Source organism: Enhydra lutris, unplaced genomic scaffold, assembly GCF_002288905.1.
Source record: "Enhydra lutris kenyoni isolate GAN:26980312 unplaced genomic scaffold, ASM228890v2 scaffoldscaffold66, whole genome shotgun sequence".
NCBI classification, from domain to species: Eukaryota; Metazoa; Chordata; class Mammalia; order Carnivora; family Mustelidae; genus Enhydra; species Enhydra lutris.
The window spans coordinates 7916781-7940542 of record NW_019154150.1 but is presented as its reverse complement, the minus strand read 5'-3'; positions in this window follow the sequence as shown (position 1 = coordinate 7940542).

Genomic DNA, 23762 nt, shown 5'->3' with positions numbered 1-23762 from the left:
ACATATGACTCTGAATGTCCACCCAGAGCTTTCTGCAACATCAACTGAGGCTTCGATTAGTTTCTCCCTCTGCCATTAAGGCCTTCCTTAATTCCTTGCAGATGTGTCCTCTGAAAGCACTAACAAAACATGGGTGCACAAAATTTCATCTTGGAATCTTTTCTAAGAAGCCCAACCTAAGACAGCTCCCTTGAGATGTTTTCAATCTAGTTGAGGAAGCATACTTAAAATATTTAAAAAATGATAAAAAAAAAAAAAACGTGCAGAGGAAGGAGTTCAAAGAATAATTGGTAATTGAAAAATAGAGAAATAAGAAAAAAATCAAAAGAGAAAGTAAATTTCTATGGCACAATAATCAAGTTGGTAATTGACAATGGGAGAAACAGGAAGTGAGCACACTGCTGAAGAAGGAGTGATGGAAGAGCCCAGAACTTTGGTTTAGCCTGTGTTAAATCACAGATTTGACTCTTCCCTTCATTATATTACTTCAACCAAGTGGCTATCATTCTGAACTGCTGTTGTTGTATCCACTGAATGGAGAGCACAGTATATAATGGCAGGACTCTAGAGATGATTAAAATTAATATGTGAAAAAAAATGTCTGCCACATGACTGACACTCTAATAGTATCAACTGTCATTATTATTTAGGAAGTGAGAATAAAAGAAAAGGCTGCAAAAGGCATATGGTAAATCCAGGTTAGCTAGATCAGAGACCATGTGCTTTAAATAAAACCAAGGAAAAATATGAACAAAGCTGCCCCAATATCTGTGTTCTTTTTCCTTTCCCTGCTATATTCTGTTTCTATATTACAATAAAAATTTCTTATGGTGCCTGGGTGGCTAGTGGTAAAGCCTCTGTCTTCAGCTCAGGTCATGATCTCAGGGGCCTGGGATCGAGCCCCACACTGGGCTTTCTGCTCAGCAGAGACCCTACTTCCCCCTCTCTCTCTGCCTGCCTCTCTGTCTACTTGTGATCTGTCTGCCAAATAAATAAATAAAATCTTTAAAAAAAATAAAATAAATTTCTTTTTATATAATAATAGCCTCAAGATGTAAAAGGGGAGGGAGAGATATTTACTTCGCAAATTTGAAAGACAATATTACCTAGTAACATGGCTTCAGTGTGCCAAGAAATATTTCAAGAAGGACTTGATTCTTTAATTCAGAGAAACCAGTGTAAATCTTTTCCCATGATATTCTGGGGAAACTTAGCAGATGAATGAATGCTAAGAGAGGATGTGGGAATTTTCTTAGACCTAAAAGACTGAGGCAGAGAACTTAGGGACACTTCATTATTTAAAAGGTCACAGAACACATTCTGTTCCCTTTACTTCTAATTTGAATTCCTTAAAGTGTACAGGGTAATATTAAGAGGATCAAGAGGGTAAGCCCAGAAGTACAGGCTCAGGAACAAATCCTCCCCTCAAACTCTGCATGCTCTCTCATTAATGGTAATGAAACAAGTGGAGTGAAAAGTAGTGTAAACTGTTCAATCCAGGCCTCAGTCAACACTCAAGAAAACAAAGCAATTCTGTTGTGCAATATGATGGTCATTGATGCCAGTTACCTTCCTTGGGGAAAAAATGAAATTCTAAACACCCTTCTCCTTATCCCCAAAAGTGTTTAGTTTTATTATAGCCATGACTCTAGTCCAAAATGATTTATTAGTCATGGCTGCATTAATATTGTTTCAATCATGATTAAACCCTTCATTGCTTAATTTTTCACTCTTTTACTTAGCTGATAACTATGCTAATTCTAACCAGCTATCTTGAACAAGTTCTGTATCCTTATGCCTCTGAAGGTTAGGAGGGATTTCCGTATCCAGTTCTTTCAGCAAATGATCAACATTAAAGTAGAACAGTAACTAGAAGCCATTTAAAACTCAGTGAAAACCAAAACATGGAAATTCTTTCCCTTGTCTTAAATGCACACCTTATTATCTGAGCTGATTAGTCAAGCCCAATCAAAAACTGAAAAATAGATATAATTGAAGACGTGTTCAACTGTCACTGGATATATCCCTCCAATCAATTTTTTTGGCCCGAGAGCACAGTTCTAGACATGAATTAGGAGTCTACTGGCCATGATGACATACGCAATGTATTCCTCATTTGATCATCTGTGTGTAAATCTCAGTAACTTGTCTGTTACCGATTTCTAATTTAATCTTCTTGTTATCTCATTGGAATCAGAGAAACTTCTTTATTATTTTATTTAAAAATGTTTTTAGTTTTTTGAGTCTCCTTTTCCTTTTATGGCTTGGCATACGGACTCTCCCTGCATGAAGTTTCATGTGTATTTGAGAGACTAAACAATTCACCTCCTCTTCTCTCACACAGAAGAATGAATGTTCTGTTGTTCCTGTGTAAAGTGTTCTGTCTGTCAAATCTGGTTGTCATAGTATTGTTCACGTCTTTCATTTCCCTGTTGATCTGCCTAGTTTTTCTATCTATTGTTGAAAGGGGGTATTGAAATCTCTAACTATTATTATTGAATCAGATTTTTCTCCCTTTCATTCGGTCAGGTTTATGTCTGTTGTTAGATGTATATACATTTAGAATTGTTAAATCTTTCTGTTTTGACTCACCACTTTATCATAATAAATATCTGTCTTTTTTTTTTTAATTCTGTCTTAAAGGGTTTTTTTTTTTTTTTAAGATTTTATTTATTTATTTGTCAGAGAGAGAGAGAGCGAGCACAGGCAGACAGAGTGGCAGGCAGAGGCAGAGGGAGAAGCAGGCTCCCCACAGAACAAGGAGCCCGATGCGGGACTCAATTCCAGGACGCTGGGATCATGACCTGAGCCGAAGGCAGCTGCTTAACCAACTGAGCCACCCAGGCGTCCCTTAAAGGGGTTTTGTTTGTTTGTTTTGGTTTTGGTTTTGGTTTGGTCTAATAGTATAGAGACTCCAGCTTTCTTTAGGTTGCTGTTTGCATGGTACCCCAATCCCATCCTCTTACTTTCAACCTGTTTGGGTTTTTTAAACATAAAATACAACTATATAGGCAGCATCTATTTAGAGCAGTTTTTGAGTGCCATTCTGCCAATCTCTACATTTTGATGGAAGGTTCGATCTCTTTACAGTTAATGTAATTGCACAGAAAGCAATATTTACAACTGCCATTTCACTATTGGTTTTCTATACGTCTTATGCTTTTGTTTCCCTGTTCCTATATTATTGTCTTCTTTTGTGTTCACTAGATATTTTCTAGAGTTCCATTTTTATTTTCTTACCTTTTTTAAAACTACAGTTCCTGAGATGTTTTCTTAGTGATTTTCCTGACAATGGCAACTAGCTCCCTAACTTAAAACAATGCAGTTCAGATTAATGCTATCTTAATTTTATTTTTTTTTTTTTGAAGATTTTATTTATTCATTTGACAGAGAGAGTCACAGTGAGAGAGGAAAGACAAGGAGGGAGAGTGGGAGAGGGAAAAGCAGGCTTCCCACCAAGCAGGTGGCCTGAGGCAGGGCTTGATCCCAAGACCCTGGGATCATTACCCTAGCCAAAGGCAGACGCTTAATGACTAAGCCACCCAGGCACCCCTTATGCTATCTTAATTTTTGTAGTATACAGAAATATTGCTCCAATATAAACTTTTATAACTTCTGCATAGTCTTACATATATTTTTCTTTAAAAATACACCCACATGTATGGTTTATGTATTTTTAAATATCTGTCAATAATTTTGTTAAAATTCATCCATGAATTAGACCAGTGACATCAGCTAGACATAGGATTCATTTTATAGATAATAAAGCAAAGGTCATATCGATGAAGTTATTCCCCCAGTTCTTACATACTGTTAGTATCAGTGCCAAGACATCTTATCCCTGGACCAGTGCTCTTTCAATCACATGGGATAATGGGACTCTTTCATAGGAGTATTTTAGCTCAGAAATTCATTTTTACAGAGATGTATCATTGATGATCTGGAAATTCTACTGACTCAAATATTCAAGAGTTACAACTCTGAGTCTCTGACTCTCCATCATTACTCTCTTCATTTGAACATTTCCTTAGTCCCCCTGAGCAGCAAGGACCCTACCACAAGGAAATGATGATTTTCAAATCTTTCTTATTTCAATCAATACAAGACTCTAAGTATAAAAGTAAAAGTAAAAGTGTATATATATATATATATACACACACACACACTCTATATCTCCTCCTCAGGCTGAGCAAGCGATTAACTTATTGCCTACTTTATCCTCAACTCCTCAATCCCTCAGTGTGTATTCGTATTTATTATTACTCCACTGACCTAACTACAAAACATAAAGATAGCATTGGATTGAGGAAAAAAATACCCTTGAAATTAAAAAAAAGGAAAACCAGAGACATTATTAAAGTAAATAAAAAGAATCACTTGACCACAGAAAGCACATCTTCTCACACAGAGGGCTCTTAATCTGAGGGCTATTCATACCCTAGGGATGAAAATCACTCAAATTCTGGACACTGGTTAATAGAACGAATTCCAAAAATATTGGCTTTTGTTTTGTCACATGCCTCAGCCAATTCACCCAGGGACAAACATTTTATTGTCTGTATAAGAGGTGAATGTGGTCATCAACTGCGTCATCTGTATGATCTTTTCCTGTTACATCAGCTTCCAGTCCAACCTTACATAGAATATCACTGAAGAAAATCTTTTAGTATTCTGATTTCATTTCTAAAATATTGAAAGAGAGTTCGTGTTTGTATCAGTCAGCTTAAGCCAAGTTGGTATCTGATAATAAATGATACTAAAACTAGTCAGTTGAAACATTAAAATATTATTTTTTGTCCTCATTAAATATTGATTATGGATGTGGTCAGTTCTTCTCCATGTCACCTTCACCCCGGAACTCAGAAAAGTTCTGTTTTCAAATGCTGTTTGCTTCAAGAATGAGGAAAAAGATCTCATGGTAAAATACACACTGGCTATTAAAATTTTCTCTTAGAAAGAACACACATTGCTTATGTTCATAGTTCACTGGGAGAAGCAAGTCTTCTGATCAAACTGGATGATAATGGGGCAAAGGTATATATAATTCTCCTACAATGAATATCTCTACATACAGGGTACCCCATGAAGAGACATGCAGTAGAAAAGTAAGGAATATCATGAAAATTAATATAATCTACCACATTTCATTAAGTTATATCTTCTTTAGGAAATCAAAGCTCAAAAACAGTGCTACCCAATAGAGTATTCAGTGAAGATGAAAATACTCCATGTTTGCAATATTCACAATTAATGTGGCTAGTGAATGAAAAACTAAATTTTTAATTTTATATAATTTTTATCAATTGAAATTTAAATAGCCACATGTGGATGGCAGTTACTAACTATGTTGGGCACCCCTTCTCTAAAGCTTAGATTTAGAGAAAGGGAACCAGGGTAACCACCAGGTCCTAAATAAAATGAACATGTAATGATGCTTAGGAGAAGATAGACTGGCAGGAAGTGGTGGGAAATCACCCAGGAAAGCCTCCATATGGGTGAAAAGCTTAGTGGCAAAGCGGAGTTTGGTCTTGATAAGTTCTCCTGCAAAGATAGCTGGTTGCTGATAGATCATGGAAAAAATGTCAGTGTGGCACTGCAAAATGTTAATGTGACCCTGAAAAACACAATTTTTTGAAAACGAAAATTACTCTGTGCTTCTGGAATGAAGACTAAGAACATTTCTCTCCCAAAACAAGAATTTGGAAAGGAATGTGTTTTGGAATTGCTGGGACTACCCAGAGTCATGAAATAGATTTCTCAGATTTCAAGAGACAACACTGTCCTATGGCTTTAGCCATAGCAAGGTTGGATTTATGTCCTTCTTGAAAGAGGCTTTCCAATCCATTCTCACCGTACACAGTGAGAACACAAATGCTTGAGGGTTTCTCTTGACAGTGGGATACATACTACTCGAGGCTCCATATTCTGAGGCTCTTGCCATTCTGTACATTTCATAGAAATATAGCCCTGTCTCTTCCTTACCCTCCTCCCAGCCCCACCTTAGCTCCATTTCCAGGCCTAGGACATCTGATAAAACCTGCAAAATCTAGTCTTGAAGTGGAGTCTGAGCTTGTGTTACAGAAGGGAGTAGTGGTGAGGGATGAGGCTCTGGAATCAGAGACCTGGTTTGAGTCTCAACTTTGCCACTCAAAACTACCTGACCTGGAGTAAGTTGATGAACTTCTCTGAGTCACACTTACCTCATCTGTAAAATATGGATAACAGCACCTATATCATTTCTTCTGAGGAGTATATATAGTAAGGCATGTGACGTGTTTAGTCCATTTTCTGTCATAAAGAAAAGTACTCAGTGAATGGCAGGCTTACATTCATAATCTATTCCAACTCTTCAATTTTTTTAAGGATTTATTTATTTATTTGAGAGTGAGAAAGAGAGAGCACATGCAGGAGCAGGAGGGGCAGTAGGAGAGAGAATCTCAAGCAGATTCTGCATTAGGCATGGAGCCTAATGCAGGGCTTGAACTCACCACCCTGAGATCAAGACCTGAGCTGAAACCAAGAGTCAGATGCTTAACTGACTGTGCCACCCAGGCACCCTTCAACTCATTTTTTTTTTAAGTGGGAAATGGCTTTGTTTAAATTAATTCATTTAAGTCTAAACATTACCACACCTGATCTATCAATAACACTTCACTGTACCCTACTTGAAATACTTCTTTTATGTATTTGCATTAAAAAAGATGCTAGAAAGACTTGAATGTTAATTCTAGCTCTAGCACTTCTTAGCTGGATATGTGCCCACACTACCTTCTTATCTTTGGAATGAATATAATCATATCCAACTCGCCTTATTAGTATGAGGATTAAATGATTAATTGTACATATAAAGCCTATACCATAGCATCTGGAAAAGGTGCTCTAGGAATTTCTTTGGATTCTTACTCCATTGTTATATTCAAAGAGATTCCAGATACACAAAAGCATTCAATACCTTCTAATTTTATAGTTAACTTCTGCCTTGTCAAACATTTATGACCATATTTCTTATTCGAAACAAAACTCAAAAGAGTACATTTTAACAGCAAGGAGACAAGCTCTACACAAGCCTAAGCATTTACTCCACTGGGGCAAAGAAAAATACAAAGTTAAACAGTATATTAGTTACATCGTAAAGAAGGGAAGGTTGATTCAGGTTGATGACCTTGTCCTGATATAATATAGCAATACTCTTCTGGCTGCATGAAACCTAATTGTGTCCTTTGACAGCATCTTGAGAGTGCTTAAGATAAAGACAGAAACAAAGACATACAGAGGGAAAAACAGAGATACCTTAGTACTGGTATTTATTTCAGGTGTCACCAGCATCCTATAAATCTTTTGGGGGAAGCATGCAATCTTTACTGACAGGGACTTGCCTGGTACACTGACTTGCTTGACATGAGGTCAGTATTAATCACATAACAAAAATTTATTAATTGAACATGCATGAAATATATATATTGTGCAGCCTTTGGCAAGCTAATTTCCAGGGCCTTTATAGTCATGGCTGTTTCAGTAGAAGCATTGGGAACAGTAGAATTCATAAAAACAAAAACAAAAACAAAACAAAACAAAACCAAAAAAAACCAACAACTATAATACATGTCACGTAGCTTCACCAAATTATTGAAACTCAACATACCTTACTGTGCTGTTTTATCTGTTTCAAAGAGGTAACATACTTTGAAATGTCTCTAGGAGATCTAATTGGAGACTGATTTCATTGATTTATTCACTTCATTATTCAAATATATATTAGAAAGCTCCTGTATCTCAGATACTAGACTAAGCACTGTAGATCTTAAACAAACATAACATATTTCTGGCTCTAAAAGGTTTTAAACATATTCAAATATGTTGGGGTTTTTTGGCAGGGAGGGAAGATGGGTCACCTCAGTTCAATTTGGTATACATTAATACACAAGTCAAGGCTTAAGAATAAGCCAAACCACCCAGTCATTCCCTCATCCATTTCTGTTCCATCAGAACACTTGCTTCTAAAAGAAAGAATCATTATAATAGTAATAAAATGTGAAAAAATGAGAATGGATCCACCAAGGCTGGCATAACAAAATAGCACAGACCAAGTGGCTTAAACATCAGAAATTTATTTTTTTCACAGTTCTAGAGACAAGAAGTCCAAGATCAAAATGCTACCATGATTATTTTCTGATGAGGACTCTTCCTGGCTTGTAGACAGTTGCTTTCCCACTGTGTTCTTATACAATCTTTTCTCTAGCTGTGCTTGAAGAGAGAGAAAGCCAGAGACACACACACAGAGGGAGAGAGAGAAGGAAAGAAAGAGAGAGATCTGTTCTCTCTTTCAAATGAGACAAGGGCAAATGCAGAGCAGTTGCAAATAAACAGGGATTGTCTATAAGGAAGATGTGAGGAAGTGAATTAATGAGTGTCATCCAGCTCTCAGCAGTAGACCCACACCAGTTCTCTCCTCCTCTCCTTATAAGGACACCAGTACTGTTGAATTACAGTCCATCCTTATGACCTAATTCAACCTTAATTATCTCCTTAAAGACCCCATATCCAAATAGTCACTCTGGGGGTTAAGGCTTCAACTTAAGAATTATAGAGGGGGTACATAGTTCAATCCACAACAATGGGGATATTGAAAGATAGAATCTTGAAATTTCATTGTGCCTGGATTAGGAAGTAGCAGAATATTAACTAAATGCCCATTTAGACACCACATCCACTAAAGACATTTGTAATCACTTAACTGAAACACAACTAATTTTTTAAGTAATTTATAAGCAATACACTCCTCACTAGGGCTTTGAAAGTAACATTTGCTTTCCATCCCTTCAGCTCATATTTGATTGTACTGGCAGGAAATCAAGACTCACAGAGCTACCTCCTGTCTAATCAAAGTTAGCATATAGTAATAATTGGAGGGCACTGACACATAACATTGAATGGTGCCAGTCAGAAATATTGCACTGAGCTCAATGTATATATTTTTTAAAAAAGGCTGGAGAAGACAACTTCAGTCTCTATGTCAAAGAGGAAGGATTCTTTTTCAAAGCAGGAAGAGAAGAATTACTGAAAATCTTTCTTCATCATTGTATTTTTATGAGATTCCCAAGATTAATCTATTCAGGATCCCTGAGGTATCTCAGGATCCATAAAAATGCAAACATATTTGTAAAAGTGTTATGAAGAGTGAAAAAGCCAAAACTCTTGAAGTTATGTAATTTTTCTGGAAAGTGCCTCAAGAGAAGAATGTGATGAGAGGTTCGTGCATGGTCTTAGGAAAAGTCATCTTCATTCCTGTTAGAGAAGCTAAGAATTCTGATTAGAAAATGTAATCTGACTCAGGAAAAATCATGTGTTTTTTCTATTCAGCCACTCCCTTACTGGGTCTTCTCACAATCCGTCTTTGCCCATGTTGAAGCAAAGGTTATCAAATTGAACCAGACAGGTTGGGGGGGTGGGATTATGGACATTGGGGAGGGTATGTGCTATGGTGAGTGCTGTGAAGTGTGTAAACCTGGCGATTCACAGACCTGTACCCCTGGGGATAAAAATATATTATATGTTTATAAAAAATAAAATTAAAAAAAAAATTGAACCAGACATTTTATTTTTGACAAAATGGCTGGGTATTTAGCCTGAACTAAAAGTTAAATAAATATTCTCTCTGAGAAAGCAACTTGGTGCCAAAATTAATCCCCTGTTTCATGTTAAAATTTTTTTTTAAAAATTACTAATTGAACTGAAATTTCAGTTATTATTTTTATTTTATTCTTCAGTTATTATTTCATTTTATTCATTTCTGAAAGTTCAGAAAACAAATGTCAAGAGTTAATGATGCATATCCACTCTATTAAATTCAAAAGATATTCTTACTTAAATGCATGAAAATTTTTCTTTGTTTAACAGCATACTAACACAAAGAATTTTCTAAGCAAGTTTTAATGATAGATAACAAAAATGTTAGAAAAGCTTATACAGTAACATCCTTAACTACATACAGTGTGTAAGCTAAGAGGCTCAGTGTCAAAGAAATAGGGATATTGCTTCTATCTACTGAAGTAGCTTACATCTTTCATTTTCCAAAAATCATGGCATTCTCTAAATTCAACATAATGCAGGGCTCCCACTTTAAAAAAATAGCTTTTCAAAAAATACAGAATGTCAGATGTCAGATGTCAGGTTTTCTATTGCATTTTCATTGTATTTCAAATGTTATTGGAAATAAACAGAAAGTGACTTCTCCTTTCATTGAAGAGGACAGGCAACAAGGAACAGTGCAGGAGGAAGGGCTAGGATGTGGTATCACACCTACTGAAGTTGACAAAACCACTTCATCTGGGGCACAAAGACGAAAGAGTCTGCAATTATGGTTCAAGCAAATAAGACAAGGGCAAATGCAGAGCAGTTGTATATAAACAGGGGTTGTCTACGAGAAATATGTGAAGAAGTGAATTCCTGAGTGTCTGCCAGGTCTCAGCAACAGACCCACACCAGAGAACGCATGGAAGTGAAGGACAATTGAAGGCCCAGATACTCTGGTCTCCAACAATGAAAATGTAGTCTGCAGACCAGCAGCCCTATTGTCACCCAGGAACACATTAGAGATGCAGAATTGGAAGCCCCATCAAAGAGCTACTGAATCAGAGGCTACATTTAACAAAATTTCTGAGTTATGCATATGCACTCTGAGGCCTGAGAAGCACTGTTTTCATTTTTTGCTTCCTGCTCAAGCTCTCTGCCATTAGAGTATTCCTAACCTCGGATCTCACATCTATTATCTCTCAGAACTCCTTTTATTCCCAGCCTTAATCTCTAATGATACACTTTTCTTCTTCTCTTAGTAAGTGTATTAACATTTTTTCAGTGTATTAAAATTCTTATTGAAAACTTAAAACAGATGCTCATGTATATGTGTGATTTGGGGCATCTAATTTTGGTCAAATGATAAACGAAAGAAATTATTACTTAGTAATTACTATGGGATTAAATAATTTTCTATTTGGAAAAAAATGATTAATTTTTTCCACCATAGATGGTATAAAAAACAATTTTCAAATAGAGTAAAAGTTAAGTGTGAACAAAGAGCCATAGAAACCTAGACAAGACGTACTGCCTTATCTCAAAGTAAAAAAGGCATCTACACACATATTTTCAAAACTAAGAAACAAAAGGAAAAAATATCGATCTTAAGATATAAAAATTAGAGTCGACTATATGTCAAAATAAATAAAAGTAACAGAGAAACCACAGGCCATACGTAATATTTATAAAATAAGTGGTAATCAAATGAATAATATGCTTATTAAATATAAAGTTTTCACAAACCAGTAAGAAATACAAATGTCATGATAGAAAGCTAGAACATGACATAAGTAAGCAATTCATTAAGGACAGAGTTAACTGCCGATATTTGAAAACCTATTCTAGGGTCACCTGGGTGGCTCAGTGGGTTAAGCCTCTGCCTTCCGCTCAGATCATAATCTCAGGGCCCTGGGATCGAGCCCTGCATTGGTCTCTCTGCTCAGAGGGGAGCTTGCTTCCCCCTCTCTCTCTGCCTGCCTCTCTGCCTACTTGTGATCTCTCTGTCAAATAAATAAATAAAATTTAAAAAAAAAGAAATAGAAAACCTATTCAATACCGTTAGTTAAAAAAAATATAAATCTCCAAAAAATGATAATAATGAACCACACTATCAGATACCAAGACCCATTATATTCTCTGAGTAAATATGGAGAGGTAGTTGTGGTGCAAAGAGATATAAGTGGATTCTGAAACAGAATAGAGGCCAGAGAACTACACTTCTATGGCCAATTGATTTATGACAAAGGACACTTGCAGTGCAGGGGAATAAAGAATGGTCTTTATAATAAATTGTATAGGGTGAACTGGACATTCTTATTGGAAAAAAAATGCATCTTGATTTCTACTGCATACCATAAACAAAAGCTATTCTGGACGGATTGCAGACATAAATTTGAAAGATAAAGAACTAAAAAATTTCACAGGAGAATGTCTTTATGTCTTTGGAATAGGCAAAGATTTTTTTTTTTAAAGATTTTATTTATTTGTCAGAGAGAGAGGGAGAGAGAGCGAGCACAGGTAGACAGAATGGCAGGCAGAGGCAGAGGGAGAAGCAGGCTCCCCACTGAGCAAGGAGCCTGATGTGGGACTCGATCCCAGGACGCTGGGATCATGATCTGAGCCGAAGGCAGCTGCTTAACCAACTGAGCCACCCAGGCGTCCCTAGGCAAAGATTTTTTAAATGGAACAAAGATCTGCAGACTACAAAAATTGATACATCAAATTTGTTAAGATTAATACAGTTGAATTTCATCAACGGTTATCATTAAGAGAGGAAAAAGGTAAGCTGCAGACAGAAAATATTTTAGTGCATTTATCTGACAAATGACTCATTGAAAATGTATAAATAATTTTATAAATCAGTTCAAAAAGAGAGTTAAATGAGAAAAGAATGAGCAAAATATTTAAATAGACATGCCACAAAGAAGGATATCCAAGTGGCCAGTGACCATATAAAATACATTCAGCATGGGTGCCTGTGTGGCTAGGTTGAGCGACTGCCTTTGGCTCAGGTCATGATCCTGGAGTCCTGGGATTGAGTCCCGCATGAGGCTCCCTTCTCAGCAGGGAGTCTGCTTCTCCCTCTGACCCTACCCCTTCTCACGCTCTCTCTCTTTCTCATGCTCTCTCTCTCAAATAAGTAAATAAAATCTTTAAAAAAATACATTCAGCTTTATTATGAAAACCACAAGAAGATATCATTCCCAACCCAAAAAGCTAATATATCTGTGTATACTCACACACACACACACACAAACACACATGCATACATATATACATGTAGTGTTTCTAAAGTGTCTTACACTCTAAAGGTTTTTTTTTAAAAATTGACTCCATCTCTCTTTATTTCCAAAGTTTTCTCTTTTTAGAATATTTTTAAAACATGAACCCAAAGTGTAAAAAGTATGGTTATATTTCAATCTTCATAGTGTAGGAGTCATGTCCAACATCCCTGATTCATATTGCTACATTTTAAATAGCACCATCAAATCCATGTCTAAACTGATTTTACCCATGGAAAATCTGAATTCCTAGCATTAAAGTAAGATAATGGATCCAACTTTTGGGTTGCAAAGTTATTCATCAAGTCAGCAGAAGATCAGCTACATGTTGAATGCAAGATACTGTACAACACACCTCTCAGTATAGCTAGCACAATAACTTAGATTATCAACTTCCACTAGATTCTTAAAGATGTGTGAATACTGTAATAACATTTTCACTTGGAAAATAATGATTTTCCTAATCTTTCTCATAAGTTTTGTCATTAACTGTATTATTCAAACCCTAGCCCCAAAGTCAAATGGTCTCGTAGGAAGGTTAAAGCCATTATCATGGACAGGAAATTTTTGATCCAAATTGCTTAGGGGATGCTGGAAAGAGACTGCCTTATAGTCTGCCCCTACATTAATCCGGGTGCAGGCAACCTAAGAAGCCTGGAGTTAAGAGTGGTCACATCTCAGAAAGAACAGAAATTGGCTTCTCTGAGATGTTCTTAATTCTGTTGAACACGGACTGACCAAAGACTTGAGTGCCAGTAATCCATGTAAAGAGAAATGCTATGAACTACCTAAGACAACTACCAAATGGAAGTTACAGAATCCTCTTGGAGATGTATGTAGTATGAGCAAAATTGGAGGTGAGATTGAGTCTGCTAGGGGAAGCCACAAGACTGAGCAAGCTGAGAAACTGGAAAAAAGAATCATTCATATGTTTTAATGCTGTGTAAGTAACCACACGACCATGTAGTGGCTTACTTGCTCACAGTTCTATGAGGTAGGAATTCAGCAAGAGTGCACTGGAAACATCTCCTCTCTATTGCATGGTGTCTAGGTCCTCTCCTGGGGTGGCCTGATAGATTGAGGCTGGCTGGATTCCCGAATGAGGTCACTTGTCTGAGGCCTCATCGCACTGCCCAACTGTGCTCCTCCAACTTCTTCCATGTGTCTTGGGCTTCCTCACAGCATGGTAGTTATAAGGATCCAAATAGGAGTGTTCCAGAATGACTAGCCTCATTGTGAAGACATTATAAAAACATGCTGACAATCGGAGAAAGACAATTATCATATGATCTCCCTGATATGAGGAAGTGGAGATGCAACGTGGGGGATTTGGGGGGTAGGAAAAGAATAAATGAAACAAGATGGGATCCAGAGGGAGACAAACCATAAAAGACTCTTAATCTCGCAGAACAAACTGAAGGTTGCTGAGGGGAGGGGGGTTGGGAGAAGGTGGTGGGGTTATGGACATTGCGGGGGGTGGTGTGTGTGCTGTGGTGAGTGCTGTGAAGTGTGTAAACTTGGCGATTCACAGACCTGTACCCCTAGGGCTAAAAATGCATTACATATTTATTAAAAAATTTAAAAATTAAAAAAAAAAACATGCTGACACTGTACTTGCTAATGCTTAATTGTCCAAAGCAAGTTGCACATCCAAGCCCATAGTCAAGGTAAAAGGGATTATCCCAAGGATGTGAATTCCACTTCTGTCATTTGGTGACTGTGACATATTGGTAAATATTTAACAACCAATTCTCCAAGAAAAACAGCTCTGATTTGTAGCATTTGCCAGTTTTCCTGCTGTGACCCATTGAGGTTACCAAAGTGATAAGCCAAAATAATAAAATATGGAGCTGGGAAGAGATGCACATGGTTGGTCCTCACAAGCCAGTATGAGCTGTTTCCAGCACACTACTGTCAGGACATGTAAGCTGTGACAGTGCTCGGTAGGGACCACACCTAGAAGACCAGAAAGACAGGAACATCACTGGTGATATCAGAAGAGCTGGAATAAAAAATGCCCATTCATTCGATCCACACCACTCACCTACCCAAATGCCATGACTTAGAGGAGAGAGGTAGGAAGGATTTTAATTCTGAAAGTACAAACATTAACCTATTTAAACTGATGCATCAAACTAAACTCAGTGGATTGATCTAATATATAGCATTCCCTTTGCTCCAGTAGGATGTGGGATTGCGATACAGATCAGATCAATTAGAAAAAAAAATTGTATTTAGAATGAGGATATTTATTAGAATGGACAGTGCTTCTCCTATAAAACCGAGGACAGTCCCTAAAGAAGAATTTGTAATTCTAATTCTAGCAAGTCAGTGTTGGGGGATGGTGCAGGAAAAAGATTAATCACTTCTCTGAATAACAATGGGAATTAATAATTACAAGGAAAGGAGAAAGTGCGGTACTAACGATGAGACAGTTAAATAACTCTGCTTCTTCATTATGGATTTAGTCCAGATTTAGACCTCAAGCCCTGAGGCCTAAAATGGCAAAGGAAGGGTGTTAAACACAACCTCCTTCCCACACACATGCGCACACAAGACCATACACAGACACACCACACCCCATACACATACATGCACACACCCCCCCCACACACACACACACAATTCACACACTCTACACACGCACACACATGAGCATGCAACACTCCTCACACCACAGCCCCTACACATAGATACACACATACCACATATATACAATCTGCACATGCACACATGAGCATGCAAACACTCCCCACACCACACCCATAAACATACATTCACATACACCATACACCACACACACGCATACATCTGACACACCATACACACCACACACACACCCCACACATACACACACATGAACATGCACACACACCCCACACCACACCCCATAGACATACATGCACACACACCATACAGTCACACCCCACCACACACACACACACACACACACACACACACACCACACCACACATCACACATCACACATGCAGTAAGACATGACATTCCACACTTAGCGTTAGGACCTGGGGATAAAAGGAAATAATGGGGATGTGGCAAAATAAAGATGATATTCCCAGTCCAGGGCTCCGGCCTCTTTTTAAGCCTATTTTTACCAACTGGAATCTGAGTTCATTTTGCTCCATATTCTCCTTTTCAAGAGAACCTGGACATATGGATGTTTGAATGAAATCTCTAGAACTTCATGTGTGTTCAAGTAACTCAAATTTCTGTTCTTTTTATCTTCTTTTTTTCCTTCCCTCCTTCTTTCCTTCTTACTTTATGTTTGTGTGTGTGTGCGTGCGTGTGTGTGTGTGTGTGTGTATGTGTGTGTTTAACGTTGTATGGTTCAATGTTAAATGCTAAAACCAAGCAATTTCACAAGTTTTGGTCAAGTGGTTTGTTACTTCTGGTTTAGACAGCACTATGCCTGCAGATCAACTTCTGGGCTTCTACGATGTTCATCTATATGTTTGATTTAGTCTCTATGAGAGTTCATAAACATACATGTCCATGCCTGCCCATACACATGCTGGCAGGAGTTAGTGATTAAACCCAGGCCGTACAACTCCACATCCAATATCATTTCTACTGCTGTATGCTGTGTCTTGGGCTGTGGAAATATGATTCACCTATTCTTCATTAAAATGAAACATTAAAACATGATACTTTATAGGAATATGAAATTTTAGGTCTATGGTCATGATCAAATATATTTAATTGATGTATTTGGCATACATGCAGAAGGCCTTCCTTAAAAAGATTGGTAAGGGGTATTCTGCATCTATCCTGTATTCTTTTTTTTTTTTTTTTTTGGATACTATTTTTATTATTTTTTTTTTATTTCTTTTCAGCATAACAGTATTCATTGTTTTTGCACCACACCCAGTGCTCCATGCAATCCGTGCCCTCTCCAATACCCACCACCTGGTTCCTCCAACCTCCCAACCCCCCCACCCCTTCAAAACCCTCAGATTGTTTTTCAGAGTCCATAGTCTCTCATGGTTCACCTCCCCTTCCAATTTCCCTCAACTCCCTTCTCCTCTCCATCTCCCCATGTCCTGTATTCTTTGGTATAGAGGATCACCCAGAGTTCCACAATGATACCACTCCAGAGCCTCAGGACCCTGGAAGTTCTGTGGCAGAGCAGCTACCAGGATAAGTCTGGTGATGAGTGGCATTGGATCAAATCCCAGTTCCAATATTAACTAACAATAGAAATTTGACAGGAGTCCCAAACTCCCCAAGCTCCATAATTCCTATATTTTGAAGATACAGATAATAATGCTATGTACCTCAGAGTGTTATGTAGAGGGAAAAAGGAAATAACAAATGTAGAGAACTTGGCAGGGACCTGGTATATACTAAGCACTTAATTTTGTTATTTTATTCCAGAAGTTGTGAGTCAGCTTGTGGCAAAGATTCTGAATATTCTGATTACTCTGAGAATTTTAAAAAATTATATTTGCTACTGAAATTAAAGTCAAGATGCTATAACTTTCATTACTACTGCTGCTGCTTTCCATTCTGACTTATTCGTACAAACACCCTTCACCTAAAAAAAGGAGGAAAAAAGTCCGCAAGAAATTCCTGTGATAAGGTAATTGTGTGTGTGTGTGTGTGTGTGTGTGTGTGTGTGTGTGTTACACATATCTATATTTTCAGACCGTATTTGGAAGTTTTCTCATTTACATATAGAGTATATTTCTATCTGCAGGAGTCCAGTTGGACCCTGTCTGAATTTGGAAAATCATTTAGGAAAACTCTAAGTCAGCTTAAATATCAAACAATTCTTTTCGCATTGATGGGATTATAGGCTCTTTGGCTCTTTAAAACAATTTTCTTCTGCTTCCCCTTTTTCTTGCATTTTCTAATTTAATAAACATATGATATTCTTAAAACCACAAAAAAGTGACTTATATTAAAATGAAAATAATTGGCTCAAGAGTGATAACATTTCCAGGTGCTTCATTGTTCCTTATATGAATTAACATAATTAAAATAAAGCTATATCAGTACTTGCCAGTATTGAGACATTTTTGGCTTTCAGAATTTGACCAGAGGGACCTTGAAATGTAGACGGAAGTTTTTCTTAGGTAGAGAGGAATGAAAATTCAGGTCATTTACATATACTCGGAATTGCATAAAAACAAATTTATATATTTTATTGAAAATGTGACTTAGCTGGGCTACTACTCAGAGCAAGTGTTTTAACTATTCTTGCTTGTAACATAATAGTTTAAATCCTGTACCACTTAGCTGCTTCTGTGTAATAAGTCACTTCAAACTTGATTTAAAACCTAGAGATATTTTTAGCTCATGAATCTGTGAGTAACCTAAGTGGTTCCTTTGGTTTAGGTCAAATTTAGCTGATTTCAGTTGGACCGATTCATGTACCTGTGGTCATGCAGTGGACAACTAGCTTAGAGTGGCCTCACTCACATGTCTGGTGATTAGCCGGCTGTTGGTCTAGTGAAGAGGGTGATGGGTCTCCACTCTCTCCTCCTCCGGTAGGCTAGCCTGGAATTGTTCAGATAGTGATTGCAAAGGTCCCAAGAGAGTAAACCTAGGTTTGGCATTGGCACACCATCACTAGTCCTAGGTTCTTCTGTTCAATGGAAGTTATAAGGCAAGGCCAGGTTTAAGAGGTGAGGAGAGAAAATACCTCTTGATGGTAGGAGTAGCAAGTCATATCGCAAAAAGCATCCATACAAAAAGTAAACAATTGAGGTCATTACTGGAACTGACCAACTATAAACCTTGCTCGTATTTACAAATATAGAATCAAAGCCCTCATAGAGTGAAATTGCTGGGGTTCAAACATTAATGGTATTCAAAGAACAGGCAATGTGTAGGGACATCAATGTTTTAGGTATAAAATATATCCAAAAGCCTAATGACAACACATTCCTGTATCATCACTTTTTCATTTCCATGGAAATGGAAATGTCACATTTTTGTTTCTCTTCTCAAAAAAAAAAAAAGGGGGGGGGGAAGCAATTCTGTTTAGAAGGGCCTCATTCCTTCTGCATGCCTTTAATGTAAACCTCTCAGCCAGGACCAGTAATCTGTTTCCTCTTCTCTTTGCAAAGTTAAAATCAGTCTGTAGGTCTTTGACATGCTGTTCACAATTTTACTCAGTAGCTTCAGTAACAACTCCAAGCAGTAGTTGTGTTGTGATGGAGAAAATCAGTGATGTGCTTTAAATGAACATAAGTTAAGTGGTTGACGACAACTATAAATTGAACAAGATTATTTTGTTAGTGAGAACTAAACTTCACTTACCAAGAAGTACAGTAAGCAATTAGCAAATGCATTTTCTGTAGGTAAAACTAAGTTTATAAGTTAGGCAGTAGTTTATATGTTAAGTTTATGTACTAAGACTGGGTAGAAAGTGGAAGCTAAACACCAATGCATCTGATTCTGCTTTCCACCTGCCTAACATACTTTCCTTCCCATGTAACACAGTCTGGAGGGATGAGGGTGTGGTTGGCACCAAAGTGCCCAGGACGGGGGGCTCAATCATGACTTGTCTAAGCCTATGTTGCTGAACTTGCCCTTAGTTTCCTCCTTTATAGGCAGATAGGTCGCCATGTCTGCAGTTATTAAAAAATGGAAATATCTGCTGTAGGCAAGAATTTGAGGAAATTTATAGTTTTTAAAGACTGCATAAATGCATATTTCTTGCCCTTTCATGAAACATAAATACATTGAAATATATTACATTATATATATTATATATTACACAATATATATTATAATGTGTTTTACTACATATGTATTACATTACTGACCTTATAACACATCAAAATGCAATATATTTGATAATAACAACAAAATGGAGGTGGGTGGACAAAAAGTGTGTTGGAGTAAGGAAAAGACACCATATGATAACTTGATTCTACAGGAATAAGTAAAGAAAACATGAAATTGTAAATAAAAATTATAAAATAAATGTATACTTGCTCTTATTTCTTCTCTCAGCTTTAAAGACATAAAATTATATAAAATTATAATTATAAATCATGTTATTGAGTTTGTAACATATACAGATAGAATATTTATAACAATAACAATACATAAAGGGTAAAAGAGAATAAACTACGTAAAAGTAATGTTTCCTTTTTTATTAAGATTTTTTATTTTATTCCAGTATAGTTAACATACAGTGTTATATTAGTTTCAGGTATACAATATAGTGATTCAGCAATTCTATACATTACTCAGTGCTCATCATGATAAGAGTACTCTTTAATTCCTATCCCCTATTTCACCATCCCCCAACTCCTCCCATCTGGTAACCATCAGTTTGTTCTCTGTGATTAAGAGTCTGTTTCTTGGTTTGTCTCTCCATATATATATATATTTTTTCCTTTGCTTGTTTTGTTTCTTAAATTCCACAGAAGAGTGAAATCATATAGTATTTGTCTTTATCTGACTGGTTTATTTGGCTTAGCATTATACTCTGTAGCTCCACCTATGTTGTCACAAATGGCAAGATTCCATTTTTTATGGCTGAATAACATTCAATTGTGTATAAAAATACCATTTTCTTTTCCATTAATCTATTGATGGCTATTATGGGCACTTCCATAATTTGTGTATTATAAATAGTGTTGCAATAAACATAGAGGTGCAGTTTTTCACTTCTAATTACCCCAGTAAATTCAAAAGTGCACTTTTGAATTAGTGTTTTTATATTTTGGGGGTAAATAATCAGTAGTTAATACTGGATCATAGAATAGTTCTATTTTTAAATTTTTGAGGAACTCACAGAAGCAATGTTTTTATATTTCACTAGAATTTACCATAAATCAGAAGTATATATTAATAAAGTATATATAGAAAGCCAACTAAAGGAATTAAAGTATTATCCTTGTTTACTAAAAATTATAAGACATGTTGAAAAAAAAATTGAAACAACCTAAATGGAAAAACTTCCCACGATCATGATTCAGAAGACTTATACAGATGGCAATGTCCCTAAACTAATACACAGATTTAATGCAAAATTTACCAAAATCCCAGCCAAGTTCTCTTCATAAACAGATAAACTGGTTCTAAGTTCATATGGAAGTTCAAGGGAACCATTTTAGCCAAAACAACATTGAAAAGAAGGACAAGGTCAAAAGAGTCATACTTTCTCTTATTAAAACTTACTACAAAACTATAGTAATCAAGACACTGTGCTCTGGCATAAAGATAAATATATAGACCAATGGAATATAATTAAGGATCCAGGAATAAACCCTCATTTTCCCCGTCAATTGATTTTCAACAAGGTTGCCAGAAATATTCTATTGGAAAAGAGTAGCCTTCAATAAATGGAGCTTGGGGGACGCCTGGGTGGCTCAGTTGGTTAAGCAGCTGCCTTCGGCTCAGGTCATGATCCCAGCGTCCTGGGATCAAGTCCCACATCGGGCTCCTTGCTCATCAGGGAGCCTGCTTATCCCTCTGCCTCTGCCTGCCATTCTGTCTGCCTGTGCTTGCTCTCTCTCCCTCTCTCTCTCTGACAAATAATTAAATAAAATCTTAAAAAAAAAAAAAATAAAAAAATAAAAAAATAAATAAATGGAGCTTGGAAACTGGATAATCACACTCAAAACACTTAAGTTGGACTCCACTCCACATGAGACAAAAATTAACTTGATATTGATCACAGACCTAAATGTAAATGTTAAAACTTTAAAGATTTTAGAAGAAAATATAGGACTTTGAGTCAGGCAAAGACATAGTATATATGAACGCCAAAGCCCAAGCTATAAAGGGAAAAACAAATAAATTGGACTTAAAATTAAAATATTCTGTTTCAAAGGATTCCAACAAAAAAAGTGAAAAAAAAGACTACAGAATAGAAGAAAATATTCTCAAATTATATATATGATGAGACTTCTATCTAGAGTATATAAACAAATATTAGAACCCAATAATAAAATGACAAAAAATAAGACAATCCAAATAGATGTTTCTATAAGGAATATAAAAAATAGCCAATAGGCATATGATAAAATGCTCTCCATCAGTAGTCATCAGAAAAAAGCAAACCGAAACCACTAAAAATACCACTTCCCCTGACAAGCACACAGATAATAATAAATGTTGGCAAGGATGTGGAAAAATTGGAACCCTTATACCTTGCTTCTGCAAATGTTGCATGATGCTTTGCAAAAACTGTTGCAGTTTCTCAAAATGTTGACCAAAATGTTGAACAAAGAGACACCATGTGATCTACCAACTTCAATACTACATATATATGCAAGAGAAATGACAACATTTTTTCATAAAAAAACTTCTAAGTAAAATATTTATAACACTATTGTTATAAAAGCCAAAAGGTGGAAACAATCCAACCTGCCTTCTGCTTAGGTCATGAACATGCTTAGGTCCTGGGATAGGGTCCTGGGATCAAGCGCTTTCTTGGGCTCCCTGTTCAGCAGGAGAGTCTGCTTCTCCCTTTCCCTTTGCCCCTGCCCCTGCTTGTGCTCTCTCTCTCTCACTCATTCTCTCACTTTCAAAAAAATAAATAAAATATTTTTTAAAATGTGGTATATCAATAGAGTGGAATATTATTTGGTAATTAAAAGGAATAAAGTACTGGTATTATAACAGCATAGATGATCCCTGAAAATATCATGCTAAGTGAAAGAAACAACATAAAAGACCACCTGTTATATGATTCCAATAATATAAAATGTCAGAAAAGGCAAGTTTATAGAAACACAGTATGGATTAGTGGTGCCCTATGGCCAAGAGTGTTAGGGAGAAATGAGGCATGCTTACTAACTGATATGGGATTTCTTCGGGATAATTCATGAAAATATTCAAAAATTGATCATATGATTGCACAACTCTCTGAAAGTGTGAAAATCATTGAGTTGTATACATTCAGTGAGTAAATACATGGTATGTGAGTATATCTCAATAAATCTGTTACCAAAAAAAGTCATCCCAGGGGCTTCTGGGTGATGCAGTCAGTTGAGTGGCCAACTCTTGGTTCCTCTTAGGTCATGATCTCAGAGTCCTGATATAGAGCTCCATGTTGGGCTCTGTACTCAGTGCAGAGTGAGCTTCAGATTCTCTCTCTCCATCTGCCCTTTCTGCTCATGCTCTTTTTTCTCTTTCTCTCAAATAAATAAATAAATAAATCTTTAAAAACAAGTAAATAAATAAAAATTTAAAAATCATCCCAGAAACTGATAAGTATTGATGGCTTAAAATTAATAACTGAAGTTCTTTGCTTAAGAGAATGTAAATTTAAAATTCTACAGCTTTAAAAACATGAAGGTGGGGTATAATAGAAAATTAAAACATATTAATTTTTCGAGGTTCTAGAATAGAACAACTGCTTATAATTCTTTACTTGTTAAAAGAAATTCTTTACTTGTTAAAAGTTATAATTCTTTACTTGTTAAAAGAAATTAGTTACATATTAAATTTTTTAAAGTTAAGGTTAACAACAAAACACACACATGTATTCCACATTAGTAGGGAAAAAATTTAAACAAAAAAGCAATGCGAAGAAGCTGGATAATTAAATAAGCAAAGAAATACACCTGATATGATATAAGTCCAAATATATCTGTGACTATAATCAATATAGATGGATTATAATCATTTAATAGGAGTCAAGGATTCTCAGATTATAAAGCAAATAAAACTGAAGTAAACTACAGAAACAATAGATCGATGTGCAAGGGATATACTAAATCAAAGAATATGCTAGGTCCTGGAGAAATATTTATAAGAAATCTGCAAAGAAAAGTTCAGAGTACAATAGAGACAACACATCATACACATACAAAGTAAAATTTATGCAATATCAGTATTAAGCAGAAGTGCTATTATTAGTGAAGTGTCTATCTTAACATAAGGCATAGATAATAACTTATCTAACTAACATAAGATTGA